We start from the raw sequence: 12,901 nt of genomic DNA on the forward strand, positions 1-12,901 counted from the left end.
TTTACATTCTAATTTCAAAACCATAATACTTAAAGAAAACCAAAAGGAGATACGAGATCTCAAAATTACATTAAAAATTATGTTTCCATCATTACGAAAACATAATTTAACTAAGGCCGCACTAGGTATTACAAATTACAACCGATTGCAAAAATACGTAAATTAAACCATTCAACTAAACATTCAACTAAATAAAAATGCATCAACTAATAAATTAAACATTCAAGACATAATTCCTTAATTATGTAGAGTAATTTATCCAAACCACCTATTTAAATGATCAAATTATGTGACAATTCCTCAATTACTCACAATAATTTCATTCTAAAAACATATTAAACTTGTAACATGAATTAATCCAACATTATTTTAAACCTCTTTAAAATAATTAGGTATCTAAAAATTGTGAACTTCTTCACAACAATTAATCATACATTATTAATTTAATGTATAATCAATATTGGCCAAAACAAAACAAACAAAACCCAAAAAAAAAATTTCCTTTTTTTTTGGTCTCGGCAAAACAGGAAAAACAAGGAAAATTTTTTTTTTTTCTTTTTCCAGCTCTCGGCATAATGCCAAAAATAAACCCAAAAACTGTTTTTTTTTCTCTTCTTGTGCTCTCGGCAAATTGCAAAAACAAAAAAAAGTCCATTTTTTTTATTTCGGCAATTGCCACAAAACCAAAAAACAGATTTTTTTTTCTTTTAACTCGGCATAACTGAAAAAAACAAAAAACAGTTTCCCCTTTTTTTCTTTGCGGCATGATGCCCTATAAAAACATTTAGATGAACAAATTCGTTTATAGTTGCTATTAGAACAAGATTGGCATAATCATGAACATATAAATTAATGAAACATGATTCTAAACAACGATTTAAAACCATATATGCCAAAAACTATATAGCAAAAACAAATTTAACATCATCAAACAAGACGATTTCCATTTACATTTTAATTTAATTCTCATTAAATCAAAACATCTACAAATTATCATATTATCATCTTAACCTATTAAAACAATAATATGAATAAATCAAAATGGAACAAATCATCAAAAAAAAAAAAAAAAAACAGAAACCATTTCGGCTGGAAAAATGATTCGGCTAAAAAATTTTTTTTTTTTTTAAAACCGGCCGAAACCCTAATTTTTCCGAAACCCCCTTTTTTTTACATCATTTATGAAAATCATCAAAAATAATTTCGTGGCCTTGGCTCTGATACCAATTGTAGGAAATATCAGTATACTTCCTTTAAGATTATTAGGATTAATAGAAATTATGATTATGAATACTAGTCATAAATGAAATTGCATAAACAAAATAGAAAAGATTAAGAAACAACCTTTGGTCCTAGCCAAAATGGCCTAAGAACAATATCAAAATGATATTCGCCTAATCGTTGCACCTAATATGCTCCGAGAAATGCCCCTCAAATTGCTAGAATGAGATCCCCAAATTCACTAATTAATTTTAGGGTTTTTTGTGTTTTTGATGAGAGAATATTAGGTCAAATTGGAATGAGAAGAAATAATCTCCTCTTTTTCCTTTTGTACCCGTGTATGAGAGTCCAAAGGGGAAGATTTTTATTCTTCCTCTTTTCTCTCTTTATTTCGGTTTTTCCACCTACCAAAATAAGGAGATTAAATCTTCTTATTTTGGTAGTTTTACATAATGTATATAAAGTGTATTATTTATAAATTGTCATTTATTTTATTCCGTATTAATAAGTCTACACACAACAAATTTGCATCGATTTATTAATGTCGATTCTGTAATAATTTATTATGATAATATCGTATAATATATACTTTAACTATAAATATCGCATATTTATAATTAGCTAATTAAATATAACCGATTACGTTTAATTACGAATTAACATCTTAATTCGTTCAAGCTAACATTATATACATTAATTAAATATAACTGTTTATATTCAATTTACGAATTGACAGTTAATTCCTCTCAGCTAATATTATTTAATTAGATTAAATAATCGTCTCATCAACACATTAACTAACTGTTTAATCAAATACATGGACTAACCTTTTAGTCATATAAGGCATCAATGTGATTACATTTCCATAATCACATCTCTCAAACACATCCTTTAGGTGTGACTTTTAGGGACCAGTTGATCACCGCCATCAGTATGATAATAACGTCAAACTTTCTAGCAATCCAACCGTTATTAAGTAATCGTTAATCAACTGATAAAATATGAAGTATACCCTTGTGAACTTATAAGAGATTTATAAATGTTATCACACTAATTGTGGAGGACACAAGCTCCAACATTAATAATATTATCATGCACTATTGTGGAGGACAAAAACTCCAACAATTCGCACTTAGAAAGCAATGAAGTCGGCATTTCTTGAGAAGTTCTACTTCGATTTCCGACACAATCATGCAAAGAAAGCTATCACCTCTCCGGAGCAAGAAGTGGGTGAGAGTTTGTATGAATATTGGGAGAGATTTAACGGCTAGTTGCCCAATGTCCATATCATGGATTGAGTGGTGACGATGTAATACTACGGATTTTAATAAGCTAAGTACTCGACCGAGTAGAGCCTACTCGGCCGAGTAGTGCTAATGGTGTATTCTGTTTTGGTTCTGCCGAGTATGATAAATACTCGACCGAGTAGAGGATACTCGGCCGAGTATACTCTATACTCGACCGAGTATCCGGTCTGGCGTGTAATTATTCAGCGGTTGATGCGGGAGTGTTTAGGGATTATTTATTTGTTAAAACAGTTTCTAAACGCCATTTCACAACCCTAATCACTTTTACGATATTCTAATCGCTCCCAAATCTCCTACTGTGTGTGTAATCATCGTAGCTTTTGCATTCAATCCTTCATCCTTTCGTTGGTAAGTCTTTATTCCCATGTTTGTTGATGATTAATTCTAGGGTTTGCCTTTAATCATGAATTGGGGGAAATGGGGTTTTGCAGTTAGTGATTGGAATTATGTGATTGTTGTTGTAGGTGACGATGTGGTATTTGTTATGCATTTGTGTGGTTCATTGCAGCATAGCGGATTGCGAAAAGGTAGGGTTTCCCTACTCGGTTACTGTTAATTGATTTAAGACTGTGCTTGTGTTGTCATTGTTGTTATCCGCTGATCATCGGAGTATGGCTGTTGTGTTGTGACGGTTGTGGTGTTGGGACATCTGTGATGCTGTGTGTGTTGTGATTGTGGCGGAGTCACTTGCGGGAGTGGCTTCACACCCTAGTTCGCCCTCCGTGGAACCCGTCACGGGAGGGGATGTGCACATTAAGGGACAGGGATTTTTAGTCGCTCGTTGATGAGCTGGACTTGGTGGGATGGGCTGCGGTCACCCACTGGCGGCGTGGATTATACGATGGGTAATCTGGCAGGGCTACACACTTTGGTGTGTAGTCGGTTACTATGTGAGATCGGGAGACCGGAGAGTGTGGATGATCAGGCGGTTGCATCGTTTGTTTGTCTTACATTGATTGAACATTACTGACCACGTTGTTGTTTTATAAAACCTGCGGTGATTCATTCGGGGATAGTGAGCAGGTTGTGACAGGTAATGCAGATGTTTAGCTATGGGACAGTTATGGGAGTCATCACTCGAGTCTAGCTTCCGCCGTCAAGAGATTTAGCTTGTATTATTTGTCATTAATAAATATTTCATCGTTATGCTTTGGTTTGGTGTTGGAGATATGTAATCGCTAATTCTTTATACTTTAATAAAGGTTGTTTGGAATTGGTAACTTTGATATACTAACCTCGGGAAACCGAGATGGTAACAACTTTTCATGCTAGGGTAGTCCTTGGTAAGGAATCTTGGTATGAGGGGGTGTTACAAAGTGGTATCAGAGCCGAAGATTCTGGCACCTAAAACTAATGAACCCAATGAACTTAGGGAGTCTAAATAAAATGAACCCGGGGAGATTTGTTTGGAGCTACCGCAAAGACTTGGGAAACGTCCCGAAGTCGCACTATGGCCCTCACAATCTCAAGCCGGTCACCAGGGGGAATTTGTTGTGAGTCTTTTCGATGCGTGTATGTGGTATGTGGAACTTGGATGGTTGAATCATGTGAAAAGAAGTGAGATGTGTGGAAACATGTGTAAGACATGGTGAAACTTGTTGAGACGGATTTGGTATGAAATATGTTGGCATGTTAAGTGTTTATTATGTGGCTTTCAAAAGAGTATGGTACATGGGTACATAATCATGATGACGTTAATGTTTGGTTGTTGGTAGTAGCATGTGATTAAGGTCATGCGTCTATGCATATGAATGTCGTGTTTAATTTTCATGTGGGTGTGATAAAAGTTCACCTCTGTACTGGTTTTTAGAAGTATTGGGTCGTTATTGTTTGTTTTATGCATGTTTAAGTTGTTTTGTTAAGAAATTTTGATTTGTATGAAAACCGATTACGGAAGGGTTCTCTTAAAACTGTCATAAGTCGAGTTCTAGAAATGATATTGTTGTGATTCCAAGTTGAGGTGATATCTTGTCCTCTTACGATTCTAACGATAGGTCACACGTCTAAAATGACCAAGTAACGAGTGAGATATGACTGTTTTACAAAAACTGGACGATGCTGAAAACTGTGTTGGTACTCGACCGAGTAGAGTAATACTCGACCGAGTAAGGGCTACTCGGCCGAGTATTCCCAATACTCAACCGAGTAATCCTTCTGCGACAATTGAGTTTGCTTCTGGAGTCGAAAACTCGACCGAGTAATATAGTTACTTGACCGAGTACCTTGTACTCGACCTAGTATGTTATGTACTCGACCGAGTACCTCATTGGGCGGCCACTTCGAGTCGGTGGCTATGTTCTTACTTTTATTTTGAGTAGGTGGCTATGTTCTTACATTGTTTGAGTCGTAGGGCATATACACATGTATGATTTGAGTCTTAACGCATTCTTTTATATGTGGGACGGTCTTGATACGTAAGTTACCGGAAGTTATGCCATGGAGAATGTCGGCTTATGAGGGACATGTGTTGGATAAGGAAGACATGTGTTAATGGGGTTGTGAAGGATAGTTGAAAAAGAAAAGGAAGAATGATGAGCTAATCGAGGTAAAGAGCATGTTTTGTGAGATATGATGGGAGATATAGTCGTGTGTTGAGTAGTATAAAAGTAAGTGTATATGGGCAAGGGTGATGTAAGTGTAAAGAAGCATGAGAATGAAAGATTGAGATAAGGGATACGAATAGTGTCATATTTGGATGTGTAAGGATTTACGGAGGGAGACAGCTAGGATAGAGTTGCTTAAGGATATATGTAATGGAAGGTTGTTGTATAGTGAACTTAGAGGAAGTTATGTCGCGATGTGGATTTGTAGATAGTGGCTAAGTTTGGAAAGTTGGAATATCAAGGGGTGAGCCTAATATGTAATTCTTTGGACAGTTAACGGTATGAAGTGAATTTTGGTTTCTAGAGATGCGAAAGGGAGATACGACTAATTGGAGAGTAATTGTTAGTGCGTGGACTTGATGGTGACAAGGGTGAGTGTGAAGCAAGATGAGAGATGATAAATGATAAGAAGAATGATAAGATATTGATATGAATTAATGGAATTAGAGTTGTGGAGCTATGGAAAATAAACAAATGACTAAAGAGTTAGGTAGGAAGAGAAAGGAGATGACTTATTAATTGGTATTATTGAGTAAAAGGGGGAAAGAGGGATGGAAGTAAGTTGAGAGAACGTTGACCGGAGTTAAGGAGCATGAAGGTAGGAAATTATGGAAATGTACGATAGCCTCACAAGAGGGTGTGAGTTAATGGTTATATAGGAGAGCAGGACGATATGCTAGACGTGAGTTTCGAGGTATTAAGGGAATAAGAAGCTTGTAGAGTGTTTGCACGATCTGAGATTTTGGTGGGGAGTTAGGTAACGTTATGATAAATGATAGAATTGGGAATAATGTTGAGGTAGATTTTGTTGATGGATTGGATGTTCGTTAGTTGAGATGATAATCAAAGGGAGGAAACGGATTGTTATATTAAGAAGTGATAGTATGAGAGTAGTCACATGAAGGATGTTGGTGTCGTAGTTTTATCACTAGTGGTTGAGGATGATGTTATTTTAGGGAAGTTAGTTGTTCTAATGAGGTTGATTTTCTGGGAGTGATTAGTATGTTTGGTTGTGATGGAGTTTAAGGTATGGATATATGAGGTATTCGCTGGTAGTTGGGTACAAATGATATGGTTACGTTCGCCGGGTGGTGATAATTGTGTGTAAGAGAAGATATGTTATGAAGGGCACCTGAGTTTAGTCCGGATAAGAGATATTCCTTGTCAAGTGGTAACTTACGTGATCAGGATTGGCTACTTAAATTAGAGTATGGGTCCATGAGGTGTGTAAAACTTTGTGTGAGGTCCTGGCCTCACGAGTAATGGTGTGGCGTGATAGCTACGAGTCGTTATATGTGTGTTCCGCATCATATGTCATACTTATATGTGTATGTATGATATCTGTAAGTGATGTTGTGAGGTTTCGGCCTCAAGAGTCATGGTATGGATAATATCCATAAGGTTGGTATTGGTGATCTTTGTCTAATACGCTGTGTCGTGATCTGGTAGAGTAGTTTTAATAAAGTCTTGTGGTCAAGGAAGTTGTGTTGAGTCAGTGTTATGAGATTGTAAAAGTTCTGATGAATATCGATGTGGTTGTTATGCACTGTGCACGGTAATTCGTGTTGTGATAGGAGTATTTTCGTGTTGTCATAGATCGTTGTTTGTTTACTGCTATTTCTTGTCAGTCTCGGTCGGGGTATATAGGCCGTTGTGTTGGTTCCCGATGTTCCTTACCAGTGTCGGTATGGGTATGTTCCTATTGGTTTGTATAGAGGATGATATGAAAGAGAGTTGGGTATGATTCTCTTGTTGTCATGGTATAGTAATATTCTGTTAATGGGACACAGTTGTGAGAGGTGGTTGGAGTACTTTTGATCTTGTATTAGATGAGGCATTGGTGGACATAGTTGTGGCAAGAGAATTGTGGAACACGTGTGGTATGATCTGGAAACTACATGTGGTTTAGCACCTTTTCTTGGGAACGGCGAGTACGGAGTTTTGGGACTTAACATCATGTCAAGTTAAGGGTGAGTTTTGTGTTAATAAAGGAGATGAACTTAAGAAGCTAATATAAGTATGTGTAACACTTGAGGATTGTGAGATAAGATTGTAGAGATGAGTGTATATGTATATAGAAGTATGTCGTGTTGTGGTAATGTAGAAGAGATGGAGTAGTGGTTATACTGAGGACTTTATGATATATGTTATGGGAGTACCGAATAATTGAGGCACGAGAACTGTTAAAGAAAGAGAGTCTTGGATATAGGAATGGTTGTAGGTGTTGAGGTTATAGTGGGTTATCGATGTCATGCAGTAGTAGTGAGGATTATGGGAGGTATAGCAAAGGACCTAATATTAGTGAGTTACAAGGACGTAACATTTATCTTAAGAGGAGTAGGATGTGACAAGAGAGTTTGATGCTCATACAGATTGCAATTGGAAGTTTGAGTGTTGGTGTAGAGTAAGGATGGATTTGTGTGATTGCCGATTTTATTACAGGTAATGGCAGGGCTGTAACATTCCGTCTGATGTTTATGTAGTTGGTTATGTATGGAGTTAGTGTCGGGAGAGTTTATGATGTAGTTGATACGACATCGTGAGCGAGGTGTGGAGGTAGGAATAGTTGGTAGAGTTGGTGTTAAGAGATCATGGTTTCATATTTTGTAAGTTGGGGTTTTGTTTTGAAGTTCTTAGTAGCTTTGTTGCGTCTTGACCGAGTTAGTATGTTTGTTTTTATGTATGGGTTGAACTTCGGGGACGAAGTTCTTTTTAAGGAGGGAAGACTGTAATACTACGGTTTTATGAGTCTCTGGGTACTCTATCGAGTAGGCCTTACTCTGTCGAGTAAGGGTGTGTTGCGTTTTAAATTAGTTTCTGACCTTTTGGGTACTCGATCGAGTAACCTTGATACTCGATCGAGTAAGGGGGCACTCGATCGAGTACCTCAGCTACTCGATCGAGTAGCTCGGTTAGCGGGTGATAATTCGACGGGTTTTGTTAATAACACGGATTAATATATAAATCTTTCCGTCACTTTCATAATACACCTTTACAAACCCAATAACATTAAAAGGGAGATTCAAGTTACGTTCTTCGCATTCATCCGTGTTGTTGACAAATCCCGGAGCGCGAGAGGTCGGATTCCATCGTTCTTTATACCTTTGTAATCCTTGCGTCGAGGGTAAGATCTACATACCAATTTTATAGTATTTCGTTAAGTTTCGTTAAACCCTAATTTTGGGATTGGGGGTTTTTGTTATGTTTCTTGATTGGTAGCAATTGCATGATTATATGTTAGGAGGAGGATTCGTAGGAGAGGAATTTTGATACAGCTGTTGAGACCGTCTGATTGTGTTGCTGTTCCAGGTAGGGTTTCCCTACTCAGTATTACTTACATAATGTGTGGTGATTGTGTTGTGATTAGTGTAATTGGTTGATTCAGACGGTTGTTGATGTTGTGATTGTGATTGTTTGTCTGTGGTTCTCGAGATGTGTTCTCGGCTGAGTGGAGTCACTTGCGGGAGTGGCTTCACGCCCTAGTTTCGCCCTTCGTGGAACCCGCCACGGAAGGGGATGTGCACATTAATGGGACAGGGTTATCGCTCGGTATGATGAGCGGGGCTTAGGTGAGAACGGCTGCGGTCCCCCATCGCGGGTGGTCCAAAGGGGACGGTCGGTGACGGAGATGGAGTGGAGTGCCCGATTGTGTATGATTGCTTGAGCCGTGTTGGTTGTTGTCTTGTTGATATATAACTTGTGTAAATAGTACCGACCCGTTTAAATGTTTTAAAAACTGTGGTGATCCATTCGGGGTGGTGAGCGATTATTGAGCGGTATGATATGATGCGTACGGGATAGCCGGATGAGTCATCACGTTGCGGTTAGAAGTCTTCCATTTTGTCGACGATGTTTAGTAGCTTGATAGTTTTATTAGTAGACGGATTGAGTACTTTGTAATTCCTTTGACAGTTTTGGTTTGAGATATGTAATCACTTAAATTATAGTTACTATTTAAATATGTTTCTTTATTGTCTTATGATTATCATTGCCTCGGGTAACCGAGATGGTAACATCCTTATACCTGGTTGGTCCTGGTAAGGCACTTGGAGTATGGGGGTGTTACAAGGGCTCGTAGTAGTATGATGTTTATGAGTGAGAGCAACGGATTCTGTGAGGATGTTTATATGTGTGAGTAACCTTCAAGGACGAAGTTCGTTTTAAGGATGGTAGAATGTAACATTCCGTTTTGATGATTGATCTTATTTTATGGATTGTATTGGTATTGAATTTCTAGTGAGTGTTATGGAAGTGAGACAAGGTTGGCAACATTATATTGTGGTAATTCGATAATATTATGGTGTTTTATATCGAGAGGATATGTTATCTAGTAGCTTGGTTGATGGAGTTAGTGTTAGGTGTCCATGTTTTATAGGTTGGGTTGGAACTTCGGGGACGAAGTTCTTTTTAAGGGGGGAAGACTGTAATACTACGGATTTTAATAAGCTAAGTACTCGACCGAGTAGAGCCTACTCGGCCGAGTATGCTAATGGTGTATTCTGTTTTGGTTCTGCCGAGGAATACTCGGCCGAGTATGATGAATACTCGACCGAGTAGAGGATACTCGGCCGAGTATACTCTATACTCGACCGAGTATCCTCCCGCGCGTGTAATTATTCAAATGGTTGATGCGGGAGTGTTTAGGGATTATTTATTTGTTAAAACAGTTTCTAAACGCCATTTCACAACCCTAATCACTTTTACGATATTCTAATCACTCCCAAATCTCCTACTGTGTGTGTAATCATCGTAGCTTTTGCATTCAATCCTTCATCCTTTCGTCGGTAAGTCTTTATTCCCATGTTTGTTGATGATTAATTCTAGGGTTTGCCTTTAATCATGAATTGGGGGAAATGGGGTTTTGCAGTTAGTGATTGGAATTATGTGATTGTTGTTGTAGGTGACGATGTGGTATTTGTTATGCATTTGTGTGGTTCATTTCAGCATAGGGGATTGCGAAAAGGTAGGGTTTCCCTACTCGGTTACTGTTAATTGATTTAAGACTGTGCTTGTGTTGTCATTGTTGTTATCCGCTGATCATCGGAGTATGGCTGTTGTGTTGTGACGGTTGTGGTGTTGGGACAGCTGTGATGCTGTGTGTGTCGTGATTGTGGTGGAGTCACTTGCGGGAGTGACTTCACACCCTAGTTCGCCCTCCGTGGAACCCGTCACGGGAGGGGATGTGCACATTAAGGGACAAGGATTTTTAGTCGCTCGTTGATGAGCTGGACTTGGTTGGATGGGATGCGGTCGCCCACTGGTGGCGTGGATTACCTGTTGCGATGGGTATTCTGGCAAGGCTACACACTTTGGTGTGTAGTCGGTTACTATGTGAGATCGGGAGACCGGAGAGTGTGATGATCAGCCGGTTGCATCGTTTGTTTGTCTTACATTGATTGAACCGTACTGACCCCGTTGTTGTTGTTTTAAAAAACCTGCGGTGATTCATTCGGGGATGGTGAGCAGGTTGTGACAGGTAATGCAGATGTTTAGCTATGGGACATTTATGGGAGTCATCACTCGAGTCTAGCTTCCGCCGTCAAGAGATTTAGCTTGTATTATTTGTAATTAATAGATATTTCATCGTTATGCTTTGGTTTGGTGTTGGAGATATGTAATCGCTAATTCTTTATACTTTAATAAAGGTTGTTCTGAATTGGTAACTTTGATATACTAACCTCGGGAAACCGAGATGGTAACAGCTTTTCATGCTAGGGTAGTCCTTGGTAAGGAATCTTGGTATGAGGGGGTGTTACAGACGACCTAGTTGTGAACTTTTGTGATGGCCTTACTCAACAAGACCAAAGAATGGTGAATGTCGCAACAAGTGGAGGAGTTGACAACTACTCAGTGGCGGAGGCAAATGAGATTATAGAAAGACTTGCCGCAAGCACAAGGGGTTATGGAAGAGGAAGCCGGGGGTTGTCAACTCAATTGAAGCATCCCCTTCCTCCAATCAAAAGCTTGAAAAGAGTGTGGATCATCTCACTAAGTTGGCAGCAAACTTGATGGGTAACACTCAAGATGTGGGTGGAGGACGATGGCTGATAACTCATTATTCTACCTATATTTTATATAGTTATTCACCGTAATTTATATTAGTTTCTGGCATTTTTAGTACGCTTTTATATTATATTTCCTTCATTTGCGGTTTACTACGATTCTATATAATTATTTGCAGGATGGAGTATTTTGTACTAGAAGATGTCGACGAGCTCAGCGGACTAAGGCCCTGTTTTTTGGACTTAAAGTCACTTAATTTAAGTTCACTTCAGATCCTATAAGTTCGATTCGATTCGATTCCTATAAGTTCGATTCGATTCGATCCTATAAGTTCGATTCGATTCGAATCTTATAAGTTCGATTCGAATCCTATAAGTTCGATTCATATCCTATAAGTTCGATTCGAGATCCTATACCTCACTTAATTTAAGTTCACTTGATCCTATAAGTTCGATTCGATCCTATAAGTTCGATTCGATTCGGATTCTATAAGTTCGATTTAGTTCGATCCTATAAGTTGATTCGATTCGATTCAAATCCTATAAGTTCAGTTCAGTTCAGATCAGATTAGTTTCAGTCCAAAAGAATAGGGCCTAAGAAGCTAGTCTATTTTTGAAGACCAATTTCCAGAAAGGCGTAATAGAGTATTTGAAGATTTGCGGAAATTACAAATCGAAAGTGGTGGTGGACCATACACGTGGGCTGCACGTTGGGTTTGCTTGGTTTAGCCCATGAAAAGTGAATTAGCTGAAGATGTACGTATTACTTCCTCCATTCAACTCCACTCTACCACTTTCTTTTTTCACGTTTGCCAACGCGTGTTTTACGCGTTAAATATCGTTAGCTGCGTATTTGCAAAAAATATAAAAGTTAGATATTTTTAATATACTCGTAAAGATTTAATCAAACAAGATCCCACATGAATATATTTCCACTTACGTATCGAGAGAAAATTGAAATTGAACACACAATTATGAATAGTGTACAAAAGTGAAATAGGTAGAGTGGAGTTGAATGGAGGAAGTATTAGTTAAGAGGCGAGATAGCTTTTGGTACGAAGATATATATTATTAAAAAGTTCGTACGTACGGAGACTATAATATATAAGTATTAATGTATTATGGTTAACATAAAAGTTACAATAATTCGTATTACAGCTACTCTAGTTTTATTAAAAAAAAAAAAAAAAACAATTACCTTGCCTTTATCGTAAACGAACGTGGGTTGTGAGGTGCGTATAACCGAAACAAAAACTGAAAACTTATCCTTTATCTGGTCCCACTTTTCAGACTTTAGCATAGAACTACGAATTATTGTAACTTTTATGTTAACCATAATTCACTGCACTCTTATTTATTAATGAAAAATTTACTATAAGTAATTGTGAGGTTAGCTTGAATCCATTGGTTTTCACTGTTAAAGAACAAGTTTACAATTTATGAATTTAAACTACTATAATTAAGTTGTATCTTTAACAACTTATGAATTTAAACTAAAAATTTCTGTTTTTAGAGCATCTCCAATGTTTAAATGTTTGGGAACTTAACTTCATGATATTTACAAAATTATAAGCGTGAAACCACAAATATTACTATACACCCAAATGTATAATAAGCGTTATACAACCCTATACATTAATCCAGAACATGTGCAATTTTATTGAGTTTTGTAAGAATGTATTTTTTATGTTTAAGTGTGTGAGTTAAAAACTTTAAAGATAAATTTCATTCTTTTTAACAAAACTCGAAAACTTTAGTACACAGCTCG

Source organism: Silene latifolia, chromosome Y (assembly GCF_048544455.1).
Source record: "Silene latifolia isolate original U9 population chromosome Y, ASM4854445v1, whole genome shotgun sequence".
Taxonomy (NCBI): domain Eukaryota; kingdom Viridiplantae; phylum Streptophyta; class Magnoliopsida; order Caryophyllales; family Caryophyllaceae; genus Silene; species Silene latifolia.